The sequence below is a fragment of the Ailuropoda melanoleuca genome, chromosome 1, assembly GCF_002007445.2.
Source record: "Ailuropoda melanoleuca isolate Jingjing chromosome 1, ASM200744v2, whole genome shotgun sequence".
Taxonomy (NCBI): domain Eukaryota; kingdom Metazoa; phylum Chordata; class Mammalia; order Carnivora; family Ursidae; genus Ailuropoda; species Ailuropoda melanoleuca.
In genome coordinates, this window is record NC_048218.1 from 172,175,773 (window position 1) to 172,192,621 (window position 16,849).

At 39.6% G+C, this 16,849-nt stretch overlaps 1 protein-coding gene across 1 annotated transcript in view; it reads right to left on the reverse strand.

The window, feature by feature from the left end:
* AOAH (acyloxyacyl hydrolase) overlaps window positions 1-16,849 on the reverse strand; it is a 181,636-nt gene that overhangs the window by 51,895 nt on the left and 112,892 nt on the right. The gene's annotated exons all lie outside the window — the stretch shown is intronic.

The window sequence follows — 16,849 nt, forward strand, 5'->3', positions numbered from 1 at the left end:
TTCTTTCTTTCTTTCTTTCTTTCTTTTTTCTTTTCTTTTCTTTTTTTTCTTTTCTTTTCTTTTCTCTTTTCTCTTTTCTTTCATTTATTTGACAGAGATAGAGACAGCCAGCGAGAGAGGGAACACAAGCAGGGGGAGTGGGAGAGGAAGAAGCAGGCTCCCAGCGAAGGAGCCTGACGTGGGGCTCGATCCCAGAACACCGGGAAACTGCCCCGAGCCAAAGGCAGACGCTTAACTACTAAGCCACCCAGGCGCCCCGTTGGGAACATTTCTTAAGAAAACAACTGGCAAGTGACCTTTGCTCCTTCTTCATCCTTTCTCCATTTTGCTGCCCAGAATAGGCAAGCTGCCATCTTGGACAGTGGGGATAACTTACACACTGGGAAGACAGAGGGGTGAGCTGGAAGGACCCTGGATCCTTGAGAACCAGTGGAGTTGAGCTCCCATACCAGAACTGGACTACACATCTCTGAAATTTTACGTGTGAGAGAAATAAACTGAAATATGATCTTACTTTAACCTCCCCATATTTGGGGTCTCTTTGCTATTTGTAGCTGAATCCAATGCTAATGGACACAGAGTTTAGAGATAAATTTGTGACCAGTATCAGGTTATAACTGCACATACTTTAAGTAATTTTCTTGCCTTCTCTTTGTTCCATCTTTGATTTTCTATCTTTTGCCAAGCTTTAATTTAATTTAAATGTAATTTAATGTTATGTTCTTTATACTTTTATAGGCTTCTCTAAAATCCTTTTTGAAACAAGACTAGGTACAGACTAATGAATAATAATTAAACTCAGAAGTATTTGATTACTCCTCAAATGTACTGTATCTTCTCTTCATTATAATAACTTCATATCTCACAACCTTACATAAATCACCGTTTATTTGTAAGTGTTACATGAGTCTTGCTTATTGTATTATAGAGATTGCCAGCTCTCTCAGTGCTTCAGAAAGGTAAACATGTATCAGGTTTGGGCACTTGGAATGCACTGAAAGTAGTCATTTTGAAGTCTGAGAAAACTAATGATAATATTTTTTGATAGAACAGCATGATGTCTGAGCAATACCTTAAGCATGGGATTTTTGCTTTGTGGTGGAGTTTTCAGGTGAATGATTTATTTTATTTTTAAAAATCAAATATACCCATGCACATAGTTTAAAAAAGTCAAACTTGTATTACTGGAGTGATGTTTAATGAGCCTTACTACGTTCCAGGCACTCTTCTAGGCACCTGGGTCATATCAGTAAATGAGGAAGACAAAGACCCCTGCCCATGTATTATTGACATTCTATCAGGAAAAAAACTAATAAGCATCCTGAATGAACAAATTAGAGAGGATGCTAGAAGTGGTAAGTGCTATGAAAAAAAAGGGAGGCAGGGGAAATAGGGTTAGAGTGGTTGGAGCAAGCCTCACGGAAAAGGTGAGTGTGAACAAAGACAGCTGAGCTATTTCTGTCTATAAGGCTTGTAGTGATAAACAGCAATCCCATACTACCCTCCCCTCCCCATTTCTCAATTCCCAGAGGCAACTAATTTCAGCTTTAACTGACTGAGTCATTGGGCATTTTCTTTCTTATCTATAAATAACATACCTTCAAGTCCACTTCTGGATTTGTAGTCTTTGGCATTACCTATTCATTTCCCACCATCAAGAGGAAGATTTAGCTATTCACAATTGATCTATGATTGCTTTTCCTTCCCATCCAAATTTTTTTATTTCCAGGAGTTAATAGCAGCCTTTTGTTTCTTTGCTTAATTTCCTAAGTATTTATCATCAATTTGCTCTCAAATCTTTTACAGTTGTTTGATCCCCTTTCAATATGGTCTGTCAGAGAGTTTATTTATTTTGTCTTGTGGAAATCTCTCCTGAAATCTCTTGACCTGATTTCTCTGGACTTGCTGTCCTCTCACCCTGGTGCTCAGTAGATATCCTGGGAGCCCCCATCTTCATCAACCCAGGGATTCTCTTCACCTCTTCCTGACTTAGTAGGTCTATTTTCTAGAAGACCACATTTTCATTTTTTTCTGATAGAGAATGTTTTTAAGTAACTTTTGAAGGATGTGGGCGAAGTAACTTTTTTTTTAATCATTTGTATATCTAAAAATATTTCTATTTTTTGATTTGGTGAGGTGTAAGGTAGGCCCAGAAACACAGCTTACATCATAAGTATAAACATAAATATGGTTAATAAGACTTGTTGGGGAAAAACTTCAAGTAGAGAAGTAACAGTGTTCACTTGGTCCCTGAACTTTCATTACCTTATAGAAGGGTGTCTTAGACAGGACATAGCTAGACTAGACATATCTAGGACACCCTATATATATTTAGGGAAAGAAGGTTCTGGTGTTTATAAGTCACTATGTAACAATAACAGATTTATGGTATAGGCGATTATTTGGTTAAATAGGAGTCCCAAACATGATGAATCAGCTTCTTGCTAAGCAATGAATAGGAAGAAGGATATAAGCCTCCAGGACCATCAGAGTTTGTCTCTCATTGACTGGTGTGGTAGATTAGAGATGGCCTCATTATCTTTGACACCTCTACCCTTAAATCTTGGCTATTATGTGACTTTTTTGACCAACAGGGTATGGTAGAAGTGATTTGGTGCCAGTTATGGCTTGGTTTTTAAGATACCTAGCAACTTTAGTCTATTGAAGCCCTGATCTACCATGTAAGAAGCCTGACTATCCTGCTGGAGACACCATGTAAAAAAGATCCTACAATGGAGGTAGCCAAAATGTCCTTCAATAGGTGAATGGGTAAACAGACTGTGGTATATCCATACAATGGACTATTATTCAGCAGTAAAAAGAAAAGAGCTATCAAATCATGAAAAGACATAGAAGAACCTTAAATGCATATTGCTGAGTGAAAGAAGCCAATATGAAAAGGCTATATTCTGTATGATTCCAACTACATGACAATCTGGAAAAGGCAAAACTATGGAAACTGTAAAAGATTAGTGGTTTCCAGGGATCTGGGGAGAGAGAAGAGGGATTAATAAGTGGAGCACAGAGTTTTTTTTTTTTGCGGGGAGGGGGGGAATCAATAAAACTCATCTATATGATACTGTAATGGTGGATACATGCAATTATGCATTTGTCAAAACCCATGGAAGGTTCTACATAAAGAACAGACCCTTAGGTAAACTGTGGACTTTAGTTAAGAATAATATGTAAATATTGGCTCTTTTTAAAACAAATATACCACCCCAGTGCAAGATGTCAATAATAGAGGAAATTGAAGAGATGAGAGAGTATGTAGGAATGCTGTATTTTCTGCTCAATTTTTCTGTAAACCTAAAATTGCTAAAAAGTTAAAGTCTATTTAAAAAAAAAGCCCTATCTGGAAAGAAAGAGGGACCCAATAAACTGAGTCTTCTAACTGCCTTTTCCCAGGCACGAGGTATGTGAGTGAAGCCATCTTGGACCCTCTAATCCAGCCACTAGGTGAATACCATCAAATAATTATGGTCAATGTCACATGGAGAGGAAGAGTTGGCCAGCCAAACTTTTCCTGAATTCCTGATACCCTAAACTGTGAGATAAAATGAAAATGGTTGTTGTTTTAAGCCACTTAAGTTTGAAGTACTTTGTTACACAACAATAGATAACCAGAACAGATGGTTATTGAATTCTAGGTTAAAATCATTTTCCCTCAGAAGTTTGGAGGAATCAGTTCATTGGCTCCTAGCCTCCTAGAGTTGTTGTCTGAAGCTATTCCATGCCTCGATCCTTTGAAAGCCTAAAGTAGCATCTGTTCCAAGAGTTCTGAAATGTTGTGATGACAGGCTTGGTGTGGCTCTATTTTCATTCACAGTGTTAGTCATTGATGGACCTTTTTAACCTGGAAATTCATGTCTGTCAGTTGTCAGAGATGTTCTTGAATTATTTCATTGATGATTTCTTTCTTTGTTTTTTTCTTAAAACCCCTATTATGTGTATATGGAGTCAGCCGGGCTCTGGTCTTCTGATTTTCCTAGTTTTTCTGCCCTATTTTCCATATCTTTGTCTTTTGCTCTATTTTCTGGAGGATATCCTCAAGTTTATCTCTCAACTCCTTTTTGAAAATTATCTGATGTCACTAGCATAATTTCCAAGCGACATTTTGTTCTTTGAATATTTCTTTAATTTTAGCATAATAACATTATTACATGAATGAAACCTCTTATCTTTTTGAAGATATTAATTCTAGTTATTTTTTATAAATAGGATATCAATTAGAGTCTAAGAAAAACATTTTCTTCCTTAGAAAATAGAGCAATGGTTTGTTTTCTTGAAGTTGCTTTTTCTCTTTTTGTGTTGTCTTTCACATTCAGGGTTTCCCTGGATGTCTGATGATCCTGGATTGTTTGTTGGCTTGTATTTTAAAAGTGGAAACTGGTTGAAAACTTAAAAGCTGATTGGAAAATGGACCCCTGGGTGTGGATTGTTGACTATGGTCCTCACCATAGAATGGGTTGGTGGGGACTTCCTCAGGGAACCCCTGCGGTCCATGTCTGGAGATTTCCTGCCTGGGATTCACAGATTCCCCTGGGAAGGCTCTTCTGGTCTTTAGCTAGGTTGCCAGCACTCTGGGGCTGGTTCTCTGCATTCAGCATGCATGTGTTTTAGTGGGGTGCTCCTTTACTCACTTATGCCTGGTGTCCCTCAGTCACAAAGCCTTTGATTTTAGCATCTCCAGAGAATAGTAAACCTCTAGTCTTATACAAGAGTAAGGGGAGGTAGCTGCCCACCTGTGTAAAGTTTGGAAAGAGTCTAAGGATCTAACTGTTTCTTCAGCAGTCTTTCAACTGACACTTGTTTTTACCCTCACCTCCATTTCTAGAGCTACCATATGTAGTCGATCCCCAAGTCTTTTGGGGGTGCAGTGTACACTGGGTTGCTTCTTGACATTCCTTCTTACTGGCTTAGGGTGCAACTTTCTTTTTTTTTTTATTATATTATGTTAGTTACCATACAGTACATCCCCGGATTCCGATGTAAAGTTCGATGCTCCATTAGTTGCGTATAACACCCAGTGTACCATGCAATACGTGCCCTCCTTACCACCCATCACCAGTCTATCCCATCGACTAGGTCGGTTACCTCCTGCCCTGCTTTCTGGCTTCCAATGTTTTGTAGCTGATGGCTCTTCCTGTTCTCTTTGTCCTTGTAGACCAATTCATTTACTGTCATTTTAGTGGGTTTCTCAAGGGAGAGAAGTAAATGCTTTGTTCAATCTGTTATCTTACCCAGAAGCCTGAAATGAATACTTTATACTCTGCATCATTTACACCCTCTGCCTTGACTATTTTATTATATTTTGAAAAAGCAGATGGGAAATGGACATGATCTGAGTTCAATGCTAAAATAATTTCACGGTCAATAAAGAGGGGTTATTTTCCTTTGGGAAAGTAATTGTTACCAATACTTAGCCATAAATATATTTTTGATAATTCTAAAAATGGAATTTATGTACTAAAATACTGTTTTGCTCATGACCTGCTCATGGAGAATAAATAGTGTGGATATTAATATTATAGATACAATTCGTTGTATCTTTCTTTACAAGAATACAAAATCTTTGCCAACCAGTGAATAGTTTCATTAATATTTCTGACCAGAAATAGTACGTAGAATTTTGAGATTAAGGTTTTGTACTAGGCACTAAAAAATATTTCCCATAATCAAAGATAATATTTTCTTATCCCACCTCAAATACATAATCTGTCTTATAAATTCTAAGGATTGAATTTCTCATGGAGTGCTCAAGATTCCAAAGACAGAAAAATCAATACAATATTTTGAGAAGCCTATAGCACAGTATTTTTGAGATGCTAACAAATTGAGAGGAATGCTTGATGGAAAGTCATCTGTATACAAGGTCAGTTGGATTTGAATTCATAGAAGAAACTGAGGATACTGTGCATAGTAAGGTTAACCGTGATGACCTCTCTGGTTTCGAATCCCCACTCTTCTTGCTCCCTATCCCTACTCGGACTCAGGTTTCTCAGTGTGACCTTTCGTTTCTCCCTTTCCCCTCTGTTGTACAGTAAAACCAAGTCCAAGGGGCTGGTAGAAGAGGTGATAGTGTAGCTTGAGGGGTGCAAAGGAGGAGTACTTGAAGTACTCGAAAGTTCTCTTCCTTCCACTTTCCCCAGTGCCTAAGATGCTGTTGTCCTCAACCTACGGGGCTGGCTTGGAAGCACAGCATGTTAAAGCCCCACTTTGACAAACTCCGTCTACTGCGGGGTATTTCATGTGAGGACACACTGTCAGCTTTTGATTTCTGACACCAAAATTCAAAACAGGTAAATCTCACACAGAATGTCTACTGGCTGCTTTCCCTGATGTGGGTTCAGGTAGCAGACAAAACACACTTTCTCTGAGAGCCTTCTTATGACCCACCATCTGCATACAATTTTACTATGAAGAAATGGAAAACAAAACAAAGAATAAAACCAAGAATGAGCCTCAAGAATGATACAGGCAAATTGAAGGGGTTGATTTAGAAGTGAAAAAAATCATCACCTCCTGTGTTGACTCAAAGCAAATCTTTTTGGAGAGAGGCAACAGAACAGCTTCCCAATAGGCTTAGCATGTCAGAGGTTTTGGGGATAGATCAAGTATGATATTATGGAAGCAACAGTAGTGTATCAAGTCCCCGTGAAGTTTCTGAGGCAATTTCTGACTCTCTGCGGAGCACTGCTAGTTTGGGTATAAATTCTGACACCCTAATTAAGTTGCAACATGGGGAATAAGACACACAAAAAAGACCAGGGCGCGGAAGGCTAGCAGCAGGGTCAGTGAGAGAAAAATGGTAACATCTGATATGAAGGGTTTCGGGCAGGGGAGTGAATCAGGGTAAAATGGAATAACTTAGAGCCTGGAATGGCTTTATCCAGGGACTGCTACTGCTAGGAATTTTAAGAAAAGGGTGGATAGTTTTCTTTCTGATGTGGGTGGAAGTCAGACCAGCATGGGGCCAGGGAGATGGATTAAAGAACTTTTAGAATTCCTTCTAGTCCTTTGATACTAGATCCCTGTGTAACCTCTAATTCACCACATCATGGAACAATCAAGATTTCAGCCTCAGAGAGAACTAAACATGCAGAATACGACTCGTTGTGTATTCGGAGAGACTGGCAATGGGCTAATTATGCAGGGGTGTGTGCAGGGGTGAGGATGGGTATAGAGGAGATCCTAGGAGTTCAGACATGAAAAGATTAGTCAGGCAGCATGAAAGATTTTGAATTTGGAGCAGCAATAATACAGGGAAATAGACTTCATCGGCCTTGTGTTCAATAATTCATGAGCTGCTGTACTCAGAGAAGGCTTCTTACCTGTTAAGTTAACCTCCCACTAAGATTCCTCCCTCTTTCCTTTTCAGAGCTTGGAGCAGTGATAACTGTTTCCCTCCTGGCTTTTTTTTGGGCCTCAGATTTGATTCTAGGCCACCGCATCAGCATAAACATTAAACTATGATAAAACTGAGAGATCTAAGGTGTGGACACTTACAAAGGTAGAAAGATCACTTGTGATGCACAAAAGATTGTTTTAATAATCTAAACAGCATTTCTCAAAGGATGCTCTGAAACACCAGGTTCTTGAGGTGTCTCTTTCTCAAAAATATACACACATACCCACACAGAAGGAGAGAGAGAGTGAGGGAGACGGAGAGATTCTACATAGTTCTGTGGTCAAGCAAGTAAATGAATTTAGGAACTGTTCCATATTAAGCCTGGAGATATACAAAGTTGGTTTTTTTTTTTTCCTTATTAAAGGCTTTTATTATCTTATACTGAATAAATGTGTTTCTCATTCAAACCGGCATTTCCAAAACTTAGTTGACTTAGGAATCTTTCGAAAAATGTGTGTGACAGCTCGTGCAACTAGGCTTCCACAGAACAGTGTTTGGAGAATATTGATGAATTATTTCTATCTGTATGTGAGCATGGAGACGGCCGAAAATCTCAGGTTCGGTTGGTTACAGGAATCCTGTTAGAGAAACTTGGAGGTTTTTCCTTTGCTTTGATCAATCTACGCTGCACAATTTTATCATTCTGGACAAAATTCTACATCAAGGCTTGAGTCATCTATAATTGACCACATTCACCTGTAGAGATCTCTCATTTGTTTTATTCCTTCTACCTGGCTACTGAATTGATATTTTACTTGAAATTCACTATTGTTGACCATGTGGTTATTTTAATATTTTTAATATTTTAATGAATTGTGCTAATCTCTTGTAGAATATTTATTACAGAACACAGAAGTCCAAGGGCTTAAGTTTCACTGATTTATTTTTACATGCATCACATCATGCAGCTGGTGATTCGATTCATGTTGTTTATATTCCTCCTCCCTTATCCCTAGCATTTTTTTCTGAAATGTTAATTCCTGCAAATCTGATTTGATTTAAGCAATCTGAGAAAATGCAAGGGAAGAAGGCTTGCAGATTGGAAAGAAATCTACAAATGTAAAGTGATATCATTATGAACTTATTCAGTAATTCTTTTATCGAGTACCTTCCATAGGGCCACATAATGTGCCAGGGGCTAGGGCTACGGAACGAAGTCAAGCCCGATTCCTGTATTCAAGATGCTCAGAGTTATGACAAGTGAGGTGACATTGGTATTGAAGAAGCACAATAGGAATACAGGAGAGAATCGTCCAGTTAGACACAGAGTTGGCATGAGGAGGCTGTCTAAAGGAACTGACTCCTGAGTGGTGAGTGTCAAAGCATGAACAAAGAGTAACTAGATAAGACAATGGTGAATGTAAAGGCTCCTGAGAAGATGCTCAAACTCAATAGTGACCAGGAAGCTACACATTAGAACAACAATAAAATATTGTTAGAGTGGAAAAAATTAAGAACGTGGGCAATATTCAGTATTGGCAAGGATGTGGGGAAACAAGTGTTCTCATATACTATTTGTGGGAATGTAAATTGGGATAGCCTTTTTGGACGGACGATGAAAAAATTAAGAATGTATACATTCGGATTTAGCCATTTTTTCCTAAAGAAATCCTCCCATGTATTCATAAAGAGAGCTGTAGAATGTTCGTTATGGCATTATTGGGTATAATGAGGATTTGGAATTGACTGTCCATCAGTAGGAGAACAAAACGACCATACTATGAAATACCATGCAGAACTGCACAAGAATAGAAAGTGCTTCAAGAGTATTGTTAAAGCAAAGCATTAATTTACAGTATGTTATGCACAGTATAATGTTATTTATGGGGAAATCCCAATGAAATATTTATTTCTTTATATACGGATTTACACATGCAATCACACAAGAGGGATCTGAGTAAAATCACACTAAATTGATAACAGGGCTTTCTCTTGGGAAAGGGGCTGAAATGGGGAGAAAGCTTTGGCTTTTTACTTTACATATCTCAGTATTTTTTGTAAGATGAAATTGTATTCATGATTTGAATAAATTAAAAAGTGAAAATTTATAAATGAGTAGAGTCAAGGGAGAAGTTGTTGCAGGTGGAGAGATGTGTCAGTGTATGGCAGGAAGAATCCGTGGCTAGGAGCCATAGTGTCCACAGATGTTCCTTCCTGTTCAAAGGGCAGTGCCTCCCTGCCCTGCACTGCACCCCTTCTTGCCTTCTCCAGGACCTGGTTCCTTCCCTCATTCACCTTTCTCTCCTTGTTGGATCTTCCTTTCACTAAAAGCATGCTGTAGGAGTTCTCATCTAAAAATGTCTCTCTGATCTTTTATTCCCCACCAGCTATCACCCCCTTTCCCTGTTCCCTTTAATAGTGAAATTTGTTAAATGAGTTGTTGATGCTCACTTCCTTTATCACCTCCTGGAAACTACTCTCAGCGGTCAGGCTCCCATCTCTATCCACTGAGATATTTCTGGCCTGTCTCTGCTGATCACCGTCCTGCATATCCAGTGGTCTTTCTCCATTCCTTTCCTCCTCTGCCTCTGGCAGCATTTGACTGAAGGGCACTTATCCTTTGGAAACACTATCTTGGTCTGTAGGATGCTGAACCCCTCTAGTTTTCTCTCTACTTCGAGAACTATTCCTTTATCTTCTCTTACCAAACCTCTGCATGTTGGCATCCCCCAGCCTCCATCCACAGCCACATTTCTCTTTCACACTCACTCCCTGGCACAGAAGTTCTCAATTTGTTGCTCTCAGAACCATTTTATACTCTTAAAATTACTAAGGAACCCAGAGAGCTTTTCTTTATGTGAGTTATAGCTGTCAGTATTTATATGTTAGAAATTAAAAATTTGAAATTTGAAAGAATATTTATTAATTCATTTAAAATAATAATAAATCCATTACATGTTAAAATAAGTAACTTTTTTTCTTTAAAATATATATTTTCTAACACTTCCTCCAGTTAGTGAGTAAAATAGCATCATTTTACAATTTTGCAAATCTCGTCAGTGTCTGACTTTAGTAGAAGACAGCTCGGTTCTTTTTTCTTCTTCTGCATTAAATCTGTTGTGATATGTTGTTTTGATGGAATTATATGAAGAAAATCTCATCTTAAACATACATGTAGTTGGAAAAGGGAGTAACACTTTAATATCTTTTTTTTAGGTAAGTATGGATAGCCTTCTTTGATTCTATACCAAAACTCGAGATGTGGTATTTTCTTAAAGATTGATTAGTTGCAATGTAGAATCTGAAATTCCACCAATGAACTTTTTTTGCACCACATTACATTAAAATGCATTGGTCTATCTTGTACTTTGAGTGGATCTTTTACCTGTGCATGGTTTTACATATCATATACTGGTCATTTAGAAAATATTGGCTCACTGAGCTATGCGGATATTCTAAATATTGATACATTTTATGATATAATATTGAAAAATCATACTTGTCACTAGCACTACGTATCTGTTAGAAAGGTTTTGAGTATTAGGAAGCTGTCAAGTTCATAATAGAAAATGCAAGTTTTCAAAAATTCAAAATTTTCTTTGAAAGCTCAATTTTATGATCGACAATCAATACTGTCAGTTGTTTTCCTTGAAGTTCCCTCATTTCAGATACAATATCTGCCACATACCCAATCTTAATAACTATAATTTATTTTCTAGTTCTTTCAATAAAACTGGTGTTCCATGAAAAACTGGTTGGAGTGGAATATAGCTCTCAACTCCCTTATGCAAGTGCTTTTCCTTAAGACGATCATATTTTGTTATGCAGCAAACGTGCTTTATGTATATTTCCCATTTCATCAGATGAAAGTATTAAAAAATCATGTATATACTTTAATAAAATTAATAATTTTTCTGCTTTATAGGTGAACTTTTCAGGGGAAGATGTCCCCCTCTTTTTTAAAACCAGGACCGTGTAGAGGTGAAGACCACAGTGACTACTAATGTCGTTCGGTGCCACCACTTTGATTCAGGCTCGGATGTCAGTACCTTCACCCACCGCTGCTCTTGTGCATCAGTACAAATGGCTGCACAGCGCGAAAGACGAACGCTGTTTTAATTCTGTTGTGAAAATGGTTTTTACCTTGTGGATCCCCTGAGAAGGTCCGAGAGGCCCACCTCCCGGCAGTCCACAGACCACACTTGGAAAATCACTGATGTAGACTATATTCCACTCCAATCAGCCTCAGCGAACTTCAAATGACCAACTCTCTGGCTAATTATTTGTTTTGCAAAGTATAATTATAAGACGGCTAATCATTGGCACTTACATCACATGTAATTTTTGAATAATGGATTTAATAAGGCTATTAAGCCCATTAGTGTTTAGTACTTACATGTCTTTTTTTTTAAATATGAAATTAGGTTAGCAAATCTTAGCTGCGAATCCCTTCTCTCCAATTTTCTGTTTTTAACACCCCAAGTGACTTGGCTCGGAATTATACACTGCTTTTCAAAATTGTTCTCTCATACAATGTCTATTGGGTTGGAGAGAATAGATAACCTTTAACACTCAGATTCTAGGACACCTCTCATCAAAGATGTGTGTTTAAATGTCCTTGAATAGCATTACTGTGCCACTTTTCACAATAGCTTTGTCTATTTCTTTCTAAGCATGTGCTATGTTTCTGGCCCCAAATAGCAAGTTTAAGCCAAAGGCAGAGGGAGCAACATTTACTCTAGAAAATTCCATGTAGTTTGCACCCACTTATGTTGACCCACTGATCTCACTCTTATCCCTCCAGCTTGACATAACTTTGCTCTTGGCTCTTTGGCTTTCATGATTTTTTATGGCTAAACTACCTTCTTTTTTAAAGCTCTGATTGCTACACTGTTTTTCCTCCCAGTTCCCTCTGCCCTCCAGCTTTGAAGGACTTCTCTACCATTTAGCCTTGGCCTGCAGAACTCTACTGACTGGACCGTCCCTGGCCCCACTTTCAGAAGGGGATTTGGACAACCATAAATGCTCAGGTTACATGCAGTTGGGTTCAAGTGGTTATTTTTGTTAAGGGTTTGGAGTTATCTATTTCCCTTTCTGAGGTTTGCTTGGAGGAAATAGTACCCATAAAAGACAATTATGGAGTGCCACTTTAACTAATAACTGGTCCAGCACCCAGTATCACACAGTGCAGGGCTTACTACTCAGGGATTGAAACTTTATGGAACAGCAACACTGGTCCTAGAGAAACATGGTTCCTAGAATGCTTCAGGCTCTGGCCCATTAAATTAGCCAGGTCTTGTCTGAAGGCACAGCTAGCTAAGGGGTGGAGAAAAACATTTGGTGAGGAGAAGCGGGAGCATATTTCCCCACCAGCTTCCCCCAATGCTTCTAAACCAAGCAGCATCATGAGGTTGTAGACCTTAAGAACATATTGCCCTGTAGCCACTACTCTTGAACACTGGGGATAACTTCAGAGATGGCTAGGTAGAACTCAACTTCAACATTTAAATGAGGTCCAGGATGCTATCTATTCCACTGAGGGCCATACAGAACCAGAACCCTTGTACCTGTAAACACAGGTATATGTTACTGGGCCTTGGGTTCTTTACCTTACATAGGATTTTGCCCTTACATTAATTGCTTTTGAAGGTGATCTGAACATGAAGTACTACTTTTAATCTTTAGAAAAAATACCTTTTTCTTCTCACTCACAGTTATAGTCTTCTCCCCGATGTTAGTTATTGTTGGGCTCCCAGCCTCCAAGCTACCAACCTCACAAGGTGGGTTTTTTTGCTTTATCTTTCTACCTTTGAATCACTCAATTGTTTTCTGAATCACATTGGGAAGACAAAACACATGGTTTTAAAGGATATCGCTTTTTGAATTTTCTGGAGCCTGAGAGTCAAGAGAACAGAGGTTTGTTGATGTTGACTCAACTGAAGGATATAAAGATTTGTGGTTTTTTGTTTTTGTTTTGTTTTTTGAGAGAGTGAGAGAGAGAGAACACATGCTAGCAGTGGGGGAGGGGTTGAGGGAGAGGGAGAGAGAGAACCGTAAGCAGGCTCCAGGCTCAATGCAGAGCCTGACACGGGGCTTCATCTCACAACCTTGAGATCATGATCTGAGCTGAAATCGGGTTGGACACTTAACCAACTGAGCCACCCAGGCGCCCCAGAATGTAAAGATTTGTAAAAGTAAGGGGTTGTGTTTGTCTTTTAATGCATACATGTAATTTCAATTAGTTACATTTATCTTATAAAAAAGATACTAAATTTTGAGGGGTGAAGGGTATATTGGAAAAAGACAAGGAAAGCAACCTTTTCTCTCCTAGACTGCATTCTTTTACTTTCAAAGGTACCTTTTCCAAAGAACATTGTTTTTTGTTTTTTGTTTTTGTTTTTTTTTAAAGATTTTATTTATTTATTTGACAGAGATAGAGACAGCCAGCGAGAGAGGGAACACAAGCAGGGGGAGTGGGAGAGGAAGAAGCAGGCTCATAGTGGAGGAGCCTGATGTGGGGCTCGATCCCACAACGCTGGGATCACGCCCTGAGCCGAAGGCAGACGCTTAACCGCTGTGCCACCCAGGCGCCCCCCAAAGAACATTAATACCCAAAGCACGAGGCCGATCACAGATAATAGGAAGCACTTTCTAGAAATCCAGTTGAACAAAGAAATCAATACATCTATCCTGTGTTGATAAGCATTTGGACTCAAAAGGACCTTGGCTCAAAATGCCTGTGGAAGCTGCCTACATGGCCCACAAATGCTGCTTCTGGGACAATGTTCTTTTCGTTCTCCCGGTTCCACCAGAAGAGGATCTTCATCAGACTCTAATCTTTCTTTCATATTTTTTACACACTTTACAAAGCTTCATTCTTTTACGAAGGAGATTGCCCCAGCATAGATTATGGGCAGGTATAATTTGCATGAGATTATAGAGATAGTTTCACAGGACCTCCTGCTTGGGTGGGGGGTGGGGAGACATCCTGAATGGTGACACACAACAGGGTTCCCGCTGCTGTGTCTGGCTAGTGGGGGTATCCACGGCCACTCCAATTCCAGACACAGAACTTCCTTTCCTATCGAAAGGAACTGTGTATTTTTACCCCATTCCAGCTGGGTGGCAGAGAACAGGCATAGCACACAGAAACAGGTGGCAAAAAGAGACAACTAGATAGCCTGGGGTCCCACAAACACAGAGAGAGGAAAGCTCTGGCAGGGTGGGTGACCCTAGAGCACACCAGCTGGGGTGCGCACCTCCTCGGAAACAGCAGATAAGGACAGTACTCAGCGTCTACACTGAGGGAGCTGCGCAAGCAGACTGAATTTTTGTAAATGGCAACACAAGAGTCTCACACAAGATGGAGAGACGTCAGCACAGACTAGCTCAGGATGACTCCATGCTCATGTGAAATGCACCTAGACAGTCACTTCCTTTGTGAGATGCTGTCAGAATGTCTCTGCACAGCGCTTATAAAGGTTATAACCTAAGAGTGTATGAAGACTGGCAACTTCCCTCTCCCTTTCTCCCCACTGCCTTTCTCCTATGGAAGATCTGTCTGCCTGCTGGGCTCTGATGCGATCATAGTGGACACGGCCGTGGGACTGGAGGGCTAGTGGGATTTCACACCGAGAAGGGAGCAAACCCCTAGTGTGAGGACAGAGGAGACAAAGAAGGGAAGAAGGAAACTGGCTCCCCCTGCCCACTCCCCACAAAAAAAAAAAATCCTAAGAACAACTGAACAGTGTGCTTAGAAGCAGGGGCTATTTTGGGGTACAGTCTTTGGGAAAATTAGATGCAGGAGATGTGGGGCACCTGTTGGTGAGTGTGAGCTATAAGTGGAAGGAGATGAGGAAACGAGTTTTCACTTCAGCTGGGCCTGCTGAGTGAAGTCTTTCATTCTTTGCATGACTCCAGGGAAGATTTAAGCTACTTGGCAATTAATTTCAAACATCAGACTGGTATTTCTTCAGTGGCAACTTTGTGAGGCTTTAGGTCAAAAAGTGGCTGAATTTTACAGGGTTCAACTTAAAGTTAAGCTTCCATTAAAAGTATAATAAACTATGTCCAATTCTCACTCATAATGAATTCCTTTTGTTATTGTCCTAAAAGCCTTAATTTAGAGAAACTTGCAGGTATTTTTATACATGGCTAGATTGGGAGTCACTTAAATATTATTTTCTCAGTTCCAATGTTGGCAGTGGGGAGATGAACAAGAGTCTTTTTTTTCCAGGAAGCTGCTCCCAGCCACGCCATCTCTAGATATGTTCCAGGTGACAAAGACAAGAGCAGGTGCAGCTAGGAGAGAGGGACCGAGGCTGGGAGCATGGGCGTCCTCAGCAAGGGGCCCCCCGATCAACCTCTGAGGTGATGCATGCCACATCTCCCCAGGGAAGGGCTCCTCTAGTTTTTAGTCATTTCTCCAGCTCACAGCCACTCTCTCAGACAAAGTGACAACGACTCTAGAGAGCCATGTTCCCACAAGTGGTATGAAAACAGCACATAAAGGTTGGGAGCTGGGGGATAGGAGGACCCTTGCTCACCAAATCACTCTCTGGGACAATGGGCCACCAGGTTCCATGATGACAGATCGCACCACTTCTTATTAATGTGGGACCCTTGTCAAGTTTCTTAACCTGTCTACTTAACCGTTGGATTCCTCAACTGTGAAATGCAGAAATTAATGCACTTCCCTCACAAAGACATGAAATGAGAAAAATCTCTACGTAACACTCAGGACAGTGATGGGTATCTAGGGAATGCCTCACGAAGTTTACTTCTTACTCTCCCTATCACTGATACGGTTAGTATTATTATACTAACCTAATATTTCACATGAATAAACTTGGAAACCTATACCTAAATTTGGAAGTGCATCTCCTCTGCTTTCCTTACATTCACAGATGATTCCTACATATTATGAGTACCCTTTCCTTAAGGTTGGTTACCTTTCCTAGTTTCCTTTCTACCTTTTTCATTACCCAGATCTCATAAATCCTTTAGGATTTAGGCCCCTTGCCTAACACCCCCAAAAGAAGTGGCTGTTGTTTAATCCTGTGAATTATTTATTCACTGGATCTGTAGCTCTGTGTTAAGAGTTGTCTTTTGGCACATCTCTCTTCTATTATCATTATTTGTACCTTATCTTACCTGCCCTACTCGATTGTAATTGGCTATAGAGACAGGTCAAGTCCTATTTACCTTTGAAACAACTATCATATCTGTGCCTGATGAGATAGTAAGTATTTAATAAGTACTTTTAGATGAATGAGTAAAGATAATAAGATAATAAGCAAATAAATTATTCATGATACACAATGTCCTCTATTAAATCAAAAAATGGGGTGCTAACCTATGAATGGCTGTCCCCATGTTCTGAGTCAACACCTGATCACACACAGCAAATTGGGGTTGTATGCCATTCAGATTTGCCATACATTGTCTCTACCTTCAAATACAGAGCATTAAAGCCAGGGTGATGTCAGAACCCTGTGA